Source organism: Schistocerca nitens, chromosome 8 (genome assembly GCF_023898315.1).
Source record: "Schistocerca nitens isolate TAMUIC-IGC-003100 chromosome 8, iqSchNite1.1, whole genome shotgun sequence".
NCBI lineage: Eukaryota > Metazoa > Arthropoda > Insecta > Orthoptera > Acrididae > Schistocerca > Schistocerca nitens.
The window spans coordinates 302,662,170-302,676,452 of record NC_064621.1 but is presented as its reverse complement, the minus strand read 5'-3'; the positions used below and the strand labels follow the sequence as shown (position 1 = coordinate 302,676,452).

Below are 14,283 nucleotides of genomic sequence, written 5' to 3'. Positions count from 1 at the left end.
AACAGCAAGTTCCCTTGCCGGTCTAGGAATGGTAGAACGATGGGTTCGATGACGGTTTGGATGTACCGTGCACTATTCAGTGTCCCCTCGACGATCACCAGTGGTGTACGGCCAGTGTAGGAGATCGCTCCCCACACCATGATGCCGGGTGTTGGCCCTGTGTGCCTCGGTCGTATGCAGTACTGATTGTGGCGCTCACCTGCACGGCGCCAAACACGCATACGACCATCATTGGCACCAAGGCAGAAGCGACTCTCATCGCTGAAGACGACACGTCTCCATTCGTCCCTCCATTCACGCCTGTCGCGACACCACTGCAGGCGGGCTGCACGATGTTGGGGCGTGAGCGGAAGACGGCCTAACGGTGTGCGGGACCGTAGCCCAGCTTCATGGAGACGGTTGCGAATGGTCCTCGCCGATACCCCAGGAGCAACAGTGTCCCTAATTTGCTGGGAAGTGGCGGTGCGGTCCCCTACGGCACTGCGTAGGATCCTACGGTCTTGGCGTGCATCCGTGCGTCGCTGCGGTCCGGTCCCAGGTCGACGGTCACGTGCACCTTCCGCCGACCACTGGCGACAACATCGATGTACTGTGGAGACCTCACGCCCCACGTGTTGAGCAATTCGGCGGTACGTCCACCCGGCCTCCCGCATGCCCACTATACGCCCTCGCTCAAAGTCCGTCAAGTGCACATACGGTTCACGTCCACGCTGTCGCGGCATGCTACCAGTGTTAAAGACTGCGATGGAGCTCCGTATGCCACGGCAAACTGGCTGACAGTGACGGCGGCGGTGCACAAATGCTGCGCAGCTAGCGCCATTCGACGGCCAACACCGCGGGTCCTGGTGTGTCCGCTGTGCCGTGCGTGTGATCATTGCTTGTACAGCCCTCTCGCAGTGTCCGGAGCAAGTATGGTGGGTCTGACACACCGGTGTCAATGTGTTCTTTTTTCCATTTCCAGGAGTGTAGATGGTGCTCTAATAAACGTTTGCCACCAACTGTAGCGGGAAACGACACTCCATATGGGGCAAACGAACGCCTGACTTTTTAATCTCTCTCATCATTGGAACAATTCTGGCAGACGAAGTTCAGCCGTGTACGGTTCGCGTTTATGCCGTTCATAGCTTGGCATCTTGTAATAGCGATAGTGGCGTCTCGTTTTCTTAGTGTGTTCACTGGCGCCACTACGTTTGCTCGTCCTGTCTCTCCGTGAGTGGCAGCAGCAATGCTTATCGATAGAACGTACGGTAGTACCATCTTTGCAGCGGCTTCTAGTATTTCCGAGTCGTCGTGCGTCGAGCTAGTTGAGTTGTGACGGAGCGGCAGTGAGGTGCGGACTGCCAGTACTCACCCGACCGCTGGTGACACACATGCACTGTCCGATGGAAGGATGTGGTTGCGAGGGCGCACGACCACGTCAAGGAACGGATTCAGCGAGTTTCAGTTGAATGGGCCGTGATATTCGAGTAGTGCAACTTTCACCCGTGTGTGTGTCTGCCCGTCGAAGTGACCTCATGGCAATAAGGTGTCAGTCGACGATTTATACTGGGATCTTCCCAGTGCCTGACTTGAGTGGGGACGACCGTTGGTTGGTCGTTCGGTCGGTCGTAGCAGCGGCCGACGTACATTGGATCTTCTGACCGATTCTGGCTTCTCTGTGCTTGTGCCGACTTATAATTCGTCCGCGTTGTTACACAGTGTCTGGTTTTAGTATTGTAAGTTGTTGGTGGAATTGTTTTCCCGGATCCGTGTGTATCTTGTGGTTTTGAATGAGCAGTTATTTTAATGCTGTCTGCTTACTGGATTTGGTGAGGGGTTGCGAACGAACATCAGTTCGGTTGGGTCGCAGCAGGTGGAACCGTGCTGGTCCCATATCCCAAAGGTCCGTGGATCGAAACCATGCTCTGCTACCTGGTATTTATTTTAAAAATACTATTGGGAGTTGTTCTTCTGACTTCTGATCCAGGCCTTCAGCCATTTGTGATTTGAAGTTATGTGTGGCCTTCAGGCGAGCAATAATTTCACTTCTTTCATAATAAGGCCTTCAGCCGTGTTACAGTTTGTTTTAAAACGAAGTATTTATCTTAATATGTGCTATTTGGAGTCGTTCTTCTGACTTCTAATTCAGGCCTTCTGCCGTTTGTTGTTTGAGGTTATTGTTGGTGCCCTTCGGCCCCAAAATTGTGGATTTTTTTCTGTGATAAGGCCTTCAGCCATCATACAGTCAATTGTGTTTTTTAAGAGATTGTTTTAAAATTTTAATTCCTTTAAATAAAGTTTACGTATTTGTTGTGCAACCGAGAGTAACTGATTACGGCCCCGTCCACAATCGTAACCTTATCCTGCCTCATCCTGAGAAACCAGCTCTCAAAAGTAGGGGTTATTTCCACCTGAAACACATACAACATGAAAACAGAAAGAACAAGCTAGACACTGCACCTACTTTCACAGTGTTTGTATAGAATTTTACACGCATCGTTCTTATGGGTATCACACTTAATATTTTCCCGTATTTTCTTGTTGCTGTCCTAGCCTTTTCTCTTTGGGATCGCTAATAAAATTAGGATCTGTCAAAATGAATTATGTCCCCATCTTGCGTCTGTTTTTGCAGATTCTGGAGCCGATGGCACATGAGTGACGTAATTGAAACTTCTTCTCGCATTCGCAGTGTGTTCGGTGACCTCTGTTGTTGGCTGTGCCTGCAGTTCCTCCACTGGATTATTTCCTGGTACATTTGTGACTTCGGGGTCTGCTGTTTCATTCGCAGGATTTGATACTGTGGAATTAGTGGGGTCTTCGTGCAGAGTTGCTGGAGCAAACACTTGCTCGGGCAAGCGATTCGGGTTGATCGGATGAATCCCACAAGTATTAAAGACATTTACAGCGTTCCCGACCTTATCTGCACGGTTCCATGCTTCAGCAAAAATAGCTGATCCAAATGTCACTTTTAATTCCTTTCCCTGGACTGCTTCTGACGTACAACCTGCAGCCAGCGTTGTAAAATGTCGTTAGCGGGGCGTAAGAGACATCGTGAGGGCTGTAGCCTGTGAGTACTGTGTGGGGGAAAATATAACAGATGCACACCGTAGGCTGCAGCCTTCTCTAGAGTTGGAGGATCTGAACAATGTGACCCATGGCCGTTCAAAATGTGACGACAGGTCCAGAAGGCTTCACCTTAATAAAATGGTCGAAGAGCTCAGAGAACTGTCCCCATTTCATGAAGCCACTCTCTGACTACGTTTGTACCAGGAAGTATACCTAGTTCATAAATGTCATCGTATCGCAGCACTTTCATATCAACGACAGGAGAAACACACCTTTTACAGTTACGAACCATTCTGTAATTTAGTGCAGGGGTCAGTGACAACTACTGCCATTTATTAAAATTCGTAGTCAGTTAAAGATATTTGCAAGACCACCAAAACTGTTTTATTAAGAAAAAATTAATGTGTCCGTTTGTCCCCATGGACAAGCATTTGTCTGCCTCCCCGAGCACTATTTGAGTCAGTGTTCACAAAAATGCAGTATACTGGCTCGTGAGAAAAAGCGCAAGCCCACCACCGCGCCAGGGTAGAATCTCCATGAATTCAGTCATTACCTTCGTAGCATATATTGTTTACCTGCGTAAGTATACAAGTCAGAAGGAGATTCAGAATGGGATGTTTCCACCTATACTTATCGCAGTCACTCGTATACACCACACTACAGCAAAATGACTCACACGAATAGAGCTGCTAACTTCAGCGAAATGATACCACATATTTTCTTACGTTTTGTCCGTTTGTCCCTATTTCCGTTTGCACCAACTTTACTCCACACTGCAGCCAACATACTCAAACGTTCAGATTCATCGAGCTCAGCGGATCGAGAATAAGGAAAGAATACCGCTGAAGGAAGTGTCCCAGGTTTCAGTTCGAGTCATTTAGGTAAACCATATGTAGACTAAATAAGACTTTCATACAGCGACTTGAATCTGACTGCTTGCTAAACACACTGTCGTCGTTGTCGTCTTCAGTCTGAAGACTGCACTGATGGAGCCCTCAACGATTGTCTGTGCTGTGCGAGCCTCTTCATTTAACCCACATTTGAAGCTGCGTGCTGTAGACAAGATGTGATCTCCCCTTCCAATTTTTACTCCCTCCACTCGTCACTTTTTTTCCATTATCAAATTTACGATTCGTTGATGTCTCGGGATATGTCGTAGTAACTAATCCTTTCTTTTAGTGTAGCTGTGCCATAAGTTTCTAAAAAGGAGAAGGAATATTAGGGTTTAATGTTCAATCGACATCGAGGTCACTAGAGACGAATCACAATCTAGGATTGGTTCCAGGATGTGGAAGGAATCGGCCGTGACCTTTCAAAGGAAGAGCTCTGGCATTCGCCTTGAGCGACTTAGGGAAATCACGGAAAACCTAAATCTGGATGACCGGACGCGGATCTGAACCGTCGTTCTCCTTAATAAGAGTTTCGTGAGATACCTACTGCACCACATCACTCATTCATAGATCTTTGTTTTCTAAGTTATATCAGCACCCGCTAATTAGTTATCCGACCTTCAGTCTCCAGCGTTCATCTCCAGCACCACATTTCAAAAAGGACACATTCCATGTAAACACCTTCATCCATATTCGATGTCAACAGAGTTCTCTCATTCTAAAAGGCTCACCTCGCTACTGCCAGTCTTCATTTCATGTCCTATCTACTTCGGCCGTCGTAAGTTGTTGCTGAATAAAACGTAGTCGTAGCAACAGAGTGACATGGAGATTAACCTACATACATTCATTTAGTTACACGATGTCTTCTTTAAATGTACACAGAAAGAAACAATTCTGCTGACTAAAGTTCAGAAAATCAACATTAGGTCAGGTAAAAATGCTGGGAGTCCGAAATTCAGATGACTCGAGTATTTACTATGGCTAACAACAAGGTAGGAAATTAACTTTTAGCATTCTCATTCAAAGAATTCGCACTAATGATTGGAATGCATTCGAAGCTCCTAGTCAAGAGAAGAGATTAAAATGCATTCTCTAGGTATCTCAAATATAGATCAGTGTAGGAATGCTTTCATTCCACCTCACTGTCCTAAAATCTTTAGGATCACGTTACACCAGTTCATAAAAAAATATCCACACTAAGCAGTTAAGTAAGGAATTTAGGCCTTAAAACGGGCGAGAAACAAATATAATCAGTACAGAAGTATTTATATCATTATAAACAAGTCAACTTCAGACTCGTACAATGTCTAAATCTGACAGGTATATCCTGTTTAAGCTTCTGTGGCAAAAACAATACTTTCATTTACTGAACTCATGTATCGGTGACTGCTAAGAGTAAAAAGAAAGGACCACTACTCGTGATCGATACCAAAGGATGTCTTATGTCCAACCTATCTAACTGAAATGGGGTTTGTTCAATTTCAGCTTCTGCGTAGTGTGATGTTGCTACAGTAGTGTATGTGCGAGATAAAAGTCGAAATCATTTATTGAGACAGTAATGTGTACGTGAAATCACTATCTGCAGAAGTCATAACTCTTTCTCACAAGAGATTCTATTCGTAATGGAATCTAATCACTCAGGTTCCGAATAAGAATGCCATTTTTAGCGTTTCTAGAAGAGAAGTCCACCAGCAAAATTCCCAAAATCTACAATTTTGGATTAGTGAACAGTTCAGGACAGAACAAGTTTTGATCATTTCCTGTATCATAATGGAATAGACGAGCATTGCTCAGTTGAAATATGGCTCTAGTAGGTGCTGAATGAATGGAACATCCAAAATGTTACAATTGTTCACGCGTTTTGGTTGCTGCTGAGAGGACCTACAATTTGACGCTGGGTAAACCGCCTGGAAGGAAGTGGTACTGATATGCTGCCGCATCTCCTGTATTCGGCTGTTACTCTATTACCGACCGAGTAGAAACCTCTTGAAGAGAGGAAAAGTTTCAGTCTGTTATAGACAATAACATCTTGAACTTGGCATCAGCAGTATGCTGCTCAGAGGGATGTTTTCAAGTAGTCTGTGGCATAGCAGGCACCAGCCAACTGTGGGAATAGGAAACGACATCAGCATCTACACAAACAACCTGAAGGAGGCCACCTGCAACAGGGACCGAAACGTCGGTAGTTTTATATATTGACAATGCTGTCACAAACCCAAAAAAATTTTTATTGAATGTTGAATCTAAAATCTTCATCGAAATTCGAAACGAAGCTTTACATGATGGACCAAAACATTACGAGCTTTGCCCATCGCGAGACTGAATGCTCCCTGGTGGTGATGCGGGCACTTGGTGTGGTAAGAAAATATGGAGGGTGTTAGGGGTACTGGTGCAGATATTGCGTTATTTGGTACCTTAGTATTTACCCATTTCAATGTGTTAACTGTATTTTCTCTGTGTCTAACAGTCTTTCTGCAAACACATCGCATACACTGAGGGAAAAAAACGGCAACATCAAAAAATTGTTGATGTAGAGTAATGAAAAATCGGGAGTATATTTATCTAGGTAACATATGTAATTAACATTGCAAGATCGCAGGTACCGTAAGTGCGAGATAATCCAATGCAAATGTGAAATGCTGGTACATTAATAGCCCTTGTAACCGCCAGAATGGAGAATGGAAGCATGCAAATATGGATGCATTGTGTTGTACAGGTGCCGGATGTCAGTTTGTGGGATAGAGTCCAAGCTTGTTGCACTTGGTCAGTCACTCAATACAGGGATGTTCAATGCTGGTTGTGGACGACGCTAGAGCTGTCGTCCTATGATGTCCCATACGTGCTCCATTAGAGACATATCTGGTGATGAGCACGTCAGTGCAACATGTCGAAACTCTGTAGAGCATGTTGGGTTACAGCAGAGGTATGTGGACGAGCCTTATCCTGTTAGACAACATCCCCTGGAGTGCTGTTCATGAATGGCAGCACAACAGGCAGAATCACGAGACTGACGTACAAATTGGCGGTCAGGATGCATGGGATAACCACGAGAGTGCTCGGACTGTCATACGAGATCGAACTCTTGATAATACACTACTGGCCATTAAAATTGCTACACCACGAAGATGACGTGCTACAGATGTGAAATTTAACCGACACGAAGAAGATGCTGTGATATGCAAATGATTAGCTTTTCAGAGCATTCACACAAGGTTGGCGCCGGTGGCGACACCTACAACGTGCTGACATGAGGAAAGTTTCCAACCGATTTCTCATACACAAACAGCAGTTGACCGGTGTTGCCTGGTGAAACGTTGTTGTGATGCCTCGTGTAAGGAGCAGAAATGCGTACCATCACGTTTCCGACTTTGATAAAGGTCGGATTGTAACCTATCGCGATAGCGGTTTATCGTATCGCGACATTGCTGCTCGCGTTGGTGGAGATCCAATGACTGTTAGCAGAATATGGAATCGGTGGATTCAGGAGGGTAATACGGAACGCCATGCTGGATCCCAACGGCCTCGTATCACTAGCAGTCGAGATGACAGGCATCTTATCCGGATGGATACAACGGATTGTGCAGCCACGTCTCGATCCCTGAGTCAACAGATGGGGACGTTTGCAAGACAACAACCACTTGCACGAACAGTTCGACGACGTTTGCAGGAGCATGGACTATCAGCTCGGAGACCATGGCTGCGCTTACCCTTGACGCTGCATCACAGACAGGAGCGCCTGCGATGGTGTACTCAACGACGAACCTGGGTGCACAAATGGCAAAACATTTTTTCGGATGACTCCAGGTTCTGTTTACAGCATCATGATGGTCGTATCCGTGTTTGGCGACATGGCGGTGAACGCACATTGGAAGCGTGTATTCGCCATCGCCATACTGGCGTATCACCCGTCGTGATGGTATGGGGTGCCATTGGTTACACGTCTCGGTCGTCTCTTGTTCACATTGACGGCACTTTGAACAGTGGACGTTACATTTCAGATGTGTTACGACCCGTGGCTCTACCCTTCATTCGATCCCTGCAAAACCCTACATTTCAGCAGGATAATGCACGACCGCATGTTGCAGGTCCTGTACGGGCCTTTCTGGATACAGAAAATGATCGACAGCTGCCCTGGCCGGCTCATTCCCCAGATCTCTCACCAACTGAAAACGCCTGGTCAATGGCGGCCGAGCAACTGCCTCGTCGCAATACGCCAGTCACTACTCTTAATGAACTGTGGTATCGTATTGAAGCTGCATGGGCAGCTGTACGTGTAGACGCCATCGAAGCTCTGTTTGACTCAATGACCAGGCGTATCAAGGCCGTTATTACGGCCAGAGGTGGTTGTTCTGGGTACTGATTTTTCAGGGTCTATGCACCCAAATTGCGTGAAAATGTAATCACATGTCAGTTCTAGTATGATATATTTGTCCAATAAATACCCGCTTATCATCTACATTTCTTGTTGGTGTAGCAATTTTAATGGCCAGTAGTGTAACTAAAGGTATAGGTCCAGTGTGTCTAGCACGCAGACTGGCTGGTTGCAGGCCCTCAATTGGCCTCCTCCTGACCAACACACAGCCGTCACTGCGGAACAAGCTTTCATTTGGAAACAGACCTTCACGCTGTCCTCCAATTAGCTGTCGCTTATCACCACCGAAGTATCAAATGCCGGCGGTTTGGGTCTGTGGAATGCGCGCTACAGGGCGTCTGACTCGGAGCTGTCCTTGAAGTAACCGATTTGTAACATTTTATTGTGTCACTGTGGTACCAACTGCTGCTCAAATTGCTGCTACAAATGCAATACGATGCGCCAGAGCCATACACCAAACACGATGGTCTACCCTGCCGGTAGTGCCGCGTGGCCACACGGGCCCCGATCTTCTTGCGGCCTTAGATTCTCGTGACCACTGTTGCCAGCAATCATGTACAGTGGCTACATTCCTGCCAAGTCTTTTTGCAGTATCGCAAAAGGAACATCCAGCTTCTCTTAGCCTTATTACACGACCTCGTTCAACCTCAATGAAGTGTTGATAATGGCGGCTTTGTCGCCTTAAAGTCATTCTTGACTAACATCAGCTCACCACGTCCAATATCAATGGTAATTAACGCTGACGACCGTTACAACGTGTATTAAAAGCAAACTTTACTTCCATAATCGTAGCGGCGCTACGAGCGCCTCTCTCGTGCAACTGGAGCGAAATCTGAATAGACATTACTTTTAGATGTAGAAACACGCCAGCCAACTTTCGTTCGCGTCTCACAGTTCCTTCTTGGTTTTGCGATTTTTTCCCATCAGTGTAATTTTGATTTTCTAAACTTTAATATGTAGAATTAAAGTTAAAGCAATTACAGCCCTTGGTCACAAAAATTAAATCTTTTGACCTGGTTTAGACGCTTCTATGAGTGCCTTCATCAGAAATTACATTCAAATTTTCCAGTAACGTAAGTAAAAAATTATGGGAAAAATCTTTTATATAAAAATGTAAGTATTGTCTAACAGTACAAGACAGAAACAACACTTACATGTCACGTATAAAATAAATTCCATGCGATAAAGCTTTAGTCACAAAATTTTTAAAAAAGAAGACACGGAACGCGAGCCACTATGGGCTGCTCATACATGTCAAACCACAGGAAGCAACAGACTGAGGCGCCCCCCTTAGCAACTGTGGACAAGTGACATTACACCAAGAGTGCCATCTAGTAGCCGCAACTATAATCACGCTACTAAACATTTACAATATAGACAGATGAATGTTAAGAAGAACGTTATTTAGTACATGAACTAACAGGCAATGTTTTATTTAACAGCAGCAGACATGGTAACTTTTTGTCTACGTAAAAGCTTAGAAGTACAGAAATACTGAAAACTGATTAACAGTACAAAGAAGAAACAGTATTTTCATGCCATGTATAAAATAAATATCAAGCAATAAAGCTTTAGTCACAAAATTTTTAAAGAGGAGTGCGTGGAAACCAAGCCACTACGGGCTGTTCGCATATGCCAAGTTACAGGTAGCATCAGACTAAGGCGCCTGTGTTAACAACTGCAGGCACGTGAACATTGCACCAAGAGTGTCATCTAGTAGCTGCAAGTACAAATTGGCTACTTTACATTAAAATGAAGACAGACGAATATTATGATGAAGATTATTTAGTACATGACGTAAAAGGCAATATTTCGTTTGACAGCAGCATACAAGATAACATTTTGTCTACATCAGAGTTTAAAAGTACAGTTTAAAGGATGAAAACATCATTATAGAAAATACAAAAAGGGATGAATGACACAGCCTGTAGAAAAACAATATAACATAAAATGCAGCCAATTTAAACCATTTAATGAACTGAAATTATGAGTCGACTTAAACAGAAAAACGTTTCGGTAAATGCACGATGAAACGCGAAATCAAACATGAAGTAACGGCTTATACCGTTGTAAAAGTTTTTATTACGTAATTGTAGCTGTTCATTGAGAATGATGCTATCATTTCGAGAAAGATGTTTAAAAGTTTCTAATTCTACGAGAATGTCTAGTCTACGCCATTTCCTCTGTGTGCAAAGTGTTGGTATGTGAACAGCTTTAGGCGCGTGACGCGTAATCCAAAAGTGGTCGACAAAAGACGAATTTTGGATGCTAGTGCCATTTTTCCTTAGAAGATGTTCTTTATATTTGGTTGTAAAGGCACGTCCTGTTTGTCCTATGTAGTAAGTCGCAGAAAATCTTATAGACGCCAGAGTTTTACAAAGCGGAACGAGTCGATTTTAAATTATGAATAATTTTTTTAAAAATTATTATTGGTAGAAAAGGCAACGTTACAGTCGTATTTATTACGAAGAAGTCGTTGAATCTAATAGAAGATGGGCCCAAGAAAGGAATAGGATAATACTTTTTTGGGTTGGATTCAATGATAGAGGTGTCGAGCGTAGTAACTCTTTTAACAGTTTTCTTTTTTGGGATGTCATTGATTATGCCAGGTTCATATTCGTTATTAACTGCTATCGTTTTGAGTAAATTAATTTCTTCATTAAATTTTTCTTTGATGTGTGGAATAGAAGTAGCTATGAATAGCAGAGTGAAAGAAAGCGTTTTTGTGAGATTGTGGGTGCATGGAAGACGCAGGTACGATTTGATCAGTATATGGTTCATGGTGTGGGTTCCTGTAGTCATGTCCTAGTTCATGAACCACGGGCAACATATGAGTGGCCAAGTAAGTGGTCCCGACAGTCGGGATACCAGTTACTTTGGAATAAGGCTGGGCATCTCGGACATATTCTGAGTCGTGGTCACCTTTGTGCTCATACGGCAAAGACTACCAAATCCACCGGTTAGTCCCTCAGCCGTTAGGGGTAAAACCCAATGGGACTCGGGGCAAGTAAGGCTAGCAACCTGCTTCCCTGGTACTTTAAATATGATGCTGGCAACAGTCAGAGCAAAATGCCTCGGACCTTTGGAGGTGACGGAGTCCCACCTCTAACTGACAAACCAGGGACTCCTAAGATACGACTTGGCAAACAAATGGTAATAAGATGGGGAGCTATTAATATCAATGGGGGCTACTCTGGGAAGAAGGTAGAGCTGACAGAGGCTGCAAGCAACATGGGGCTGGACGTTTTAGCTGTTAGTGACGTTCGGGTAAGGGGTGAGAACGAAGAGGAAATGGGAGAATACAAGGTCTACCTGTCAGGAGTCGAAGCAGGAATAGCACAATGGGGTGTAGGGCTTTACATCAGGAAAGAAATGGAACCCAGCATAGTTGCAATAAGGTATGTAAACGAACGACTGATGTGGATGGATTTGACAGTGTCTAGCAAGAAAATTAGGATTGTGTCAGTATATTCGCATTGTGAAGGGACAGATCAAGATAAGATGGATAGCTTTCATGACGCACTCAGTGATGTAGTTGTTAGAGTAAAGGACAAGGACAGTGTTCTGCTCATGGGTGATTTTAACGCCAGGATTGGAAATCGAACAAAAGGGTATGAAAAGGTTATGGGTAAATTTGGAGAGGATATGGAGGCCAACGGGAACGGGAAACAACTCTAGGATTTCTGTGCCAGTATGGGCTTAGTAATCACAAACTCTTTTTTAAACATAAAAACATTCACAGGTATACTTGGGAAGGCAGGGGAACCAGATCTGTCATTGACTATATAATAACAGATCAGGAATTCAGGAAGGCTGTGAGGGACACGTGTATTTAGGGGATTCTTTGATGACACTGATCATTATTTAATCTGCAGTGAAATTGGGATTGTGAGGCCGAAAGTGCAGGAGGTCAGGTCCATATGTAGGAGGATAAGAGTGGAGAAACTTCATAATAAGGAAATCAGGCACAAGTACACAACAGCGATTTCAGAAAGGTACCAGTTAGTTGAATGTAGTCAATTACAGTCATTGGAAAAGGAATGGACAAGGTACAGGGACGCAGTACTAGAAGTGGCTAAAGAATGTCTTGGAACAGTAGTGTGTAAAAGTAGGATGAAGCAAACAGCTTGGTGGAATGACACAGTCAAGGCAGCCTGTAAAAGGAAAAAGAAGGCGTATCAAAAATGGCTACATACTAGAACTCAGGTAGACAGAGAAAGTTATGTTGAAGAAAGAAACAAAGCCAAACAGATAATTGCAGCATCCAAGAAGAAATCTTGGGAAGATTTTGGAAACAGGTTGGAGACCATGGGTCAAGCTGCTGGAAAACCATTCTGGAGTGTAATTAGCACTCTTCGAAAGGGAGGTAAGAAGGAAATGACAAGTATTTTGGACAGGTCAGGAAAACTGCTGGTGAATCCTTTGGATGCCTTGGGCAGATGGAGGGAATATTTTGAAGAGTTGCTCAATGTAGGTGAAAATACGATCAGTAATGTTTCAGATTTCGAGGTAGAATGGGATAGGAATGATGATGGAAATAGGATCACATTTGAGGAAGTGGAGAAAATGGTCAATAGATTGCAGTGCAATAAAGCAGCTGGGGTGGATGAAATTAAGTCGGAACTCATCAAATACAGTGGAATATCACGTCTTAAATGGTTACACAGGATAATTGAATTGGCCTGGGAGTCGGGACAGGTTCCATCAGACTGGACAAAAGCAGTAATCACACCAATATTTAAACATGGAAACAGAAAAGATTGTAACAACTACAGAGGTATCTCTTTAATCAGCGTTGTGGGTAAAATCTTCTCAGGTATTGTTGAAAGGAAAGTGCGAGTATTAGTTGAGGACCAATTGGATGAAAATCAGTGTGGGTTTAGGCCTCTTAGAGGTTGTCAGGACCAGATCTTTAGCTTACGGCAAATAATGGAGAAGTGTTATGAGTGGAACAGGGAATTGTAGCTATGCTTTATAGATCTAGAAAAGGCATATGACCGGGTTCCTAGGAGGAAGTTATTGTCTGTTCTACGAGATTATGGAATAGGAGGCAAACTTTTGCAAGCAATTAAAGGTCTTTACATGGATAGTCAGGCAGCAGTTAGTTATGTTGTTGTTGTGGTCTTCAGTCCTGAGACTGGTTTGATGCAGCTCTCCATGCTACTCTATCCTGTGCAAGCTTCTTCATCTCCCAGTACCTACTGCAATCTACATCCTTCTGAATCTGCTTAGTGTATGCATCTCTTGGTCTCCCCCTACGATTTTTACCCTCCACACTGCCCTCCAATACTAAATTGGTGATCTCTCGATGCCTCAGAACATGTCCTACCAACCTATCCCTTCTTCTGGTCAAGTTGTGCCACAAACTCCTCTTCTCCCCAATCCTATTCTGTACCTCCTCATTAGTTATGTGATCTACCCATCTAATCTTCAGCATTCTTCTGTAGCACCACATTTCGAAAGCTTCTATTCTCTTCTTGTCCAAACTATTTATCGTCCATGTTTCACTTCCATACATGGCTACACTCCATACAAATACTTTCAGAAACGACTTCCTGACACTTAAATCTATACTCGATGTTAACAAATTTCTCTTCTTCAGAAACACTTTCCTTGCCATTGCCAGTCTACATTTTATATCCTCTCCACTTCGACCATCATCAGTTATTTTGCTCCCCAAATAGCAAAACTCCTTTACTACTTTAAGTGTCTCCTTTCCTAATCTAATACCCTCAACATCACCCGACTTAATTCGACTACATTCCATTATCCTCGTTTTGCTTTTGTTGATGTTCATCTTATATCCTCCCTTCAAGACACCATCCATTCCATTCAACTGCTCTTCCAAGTCCTTTGCTGTCTCTGACAGAATTACAATGTCATCGGCGAACCTCAAAGTTTTTATTTCTTCTCCATGGATTTTAATACCTACTCCGAATTTTTCTTTTGTTTCCTTTACTGCTTGCTCAATATACA

The 14,283-nt window shown here is 43.9% G+C and overlaps 1 protein-coding gene across 2 annotated transcripts in view; it reads right to left on the bottom strand.

Moving 5' to 3' along the window:
* The window catches only part of LOC126198945 (malate synthase-like), a 124,106-nt gene that overhangs the window by 71,180 nt on the left and 38,643 nt on the right, over positions 1-14,283 (bottom strand). The window lies entirely within an intron of this gene.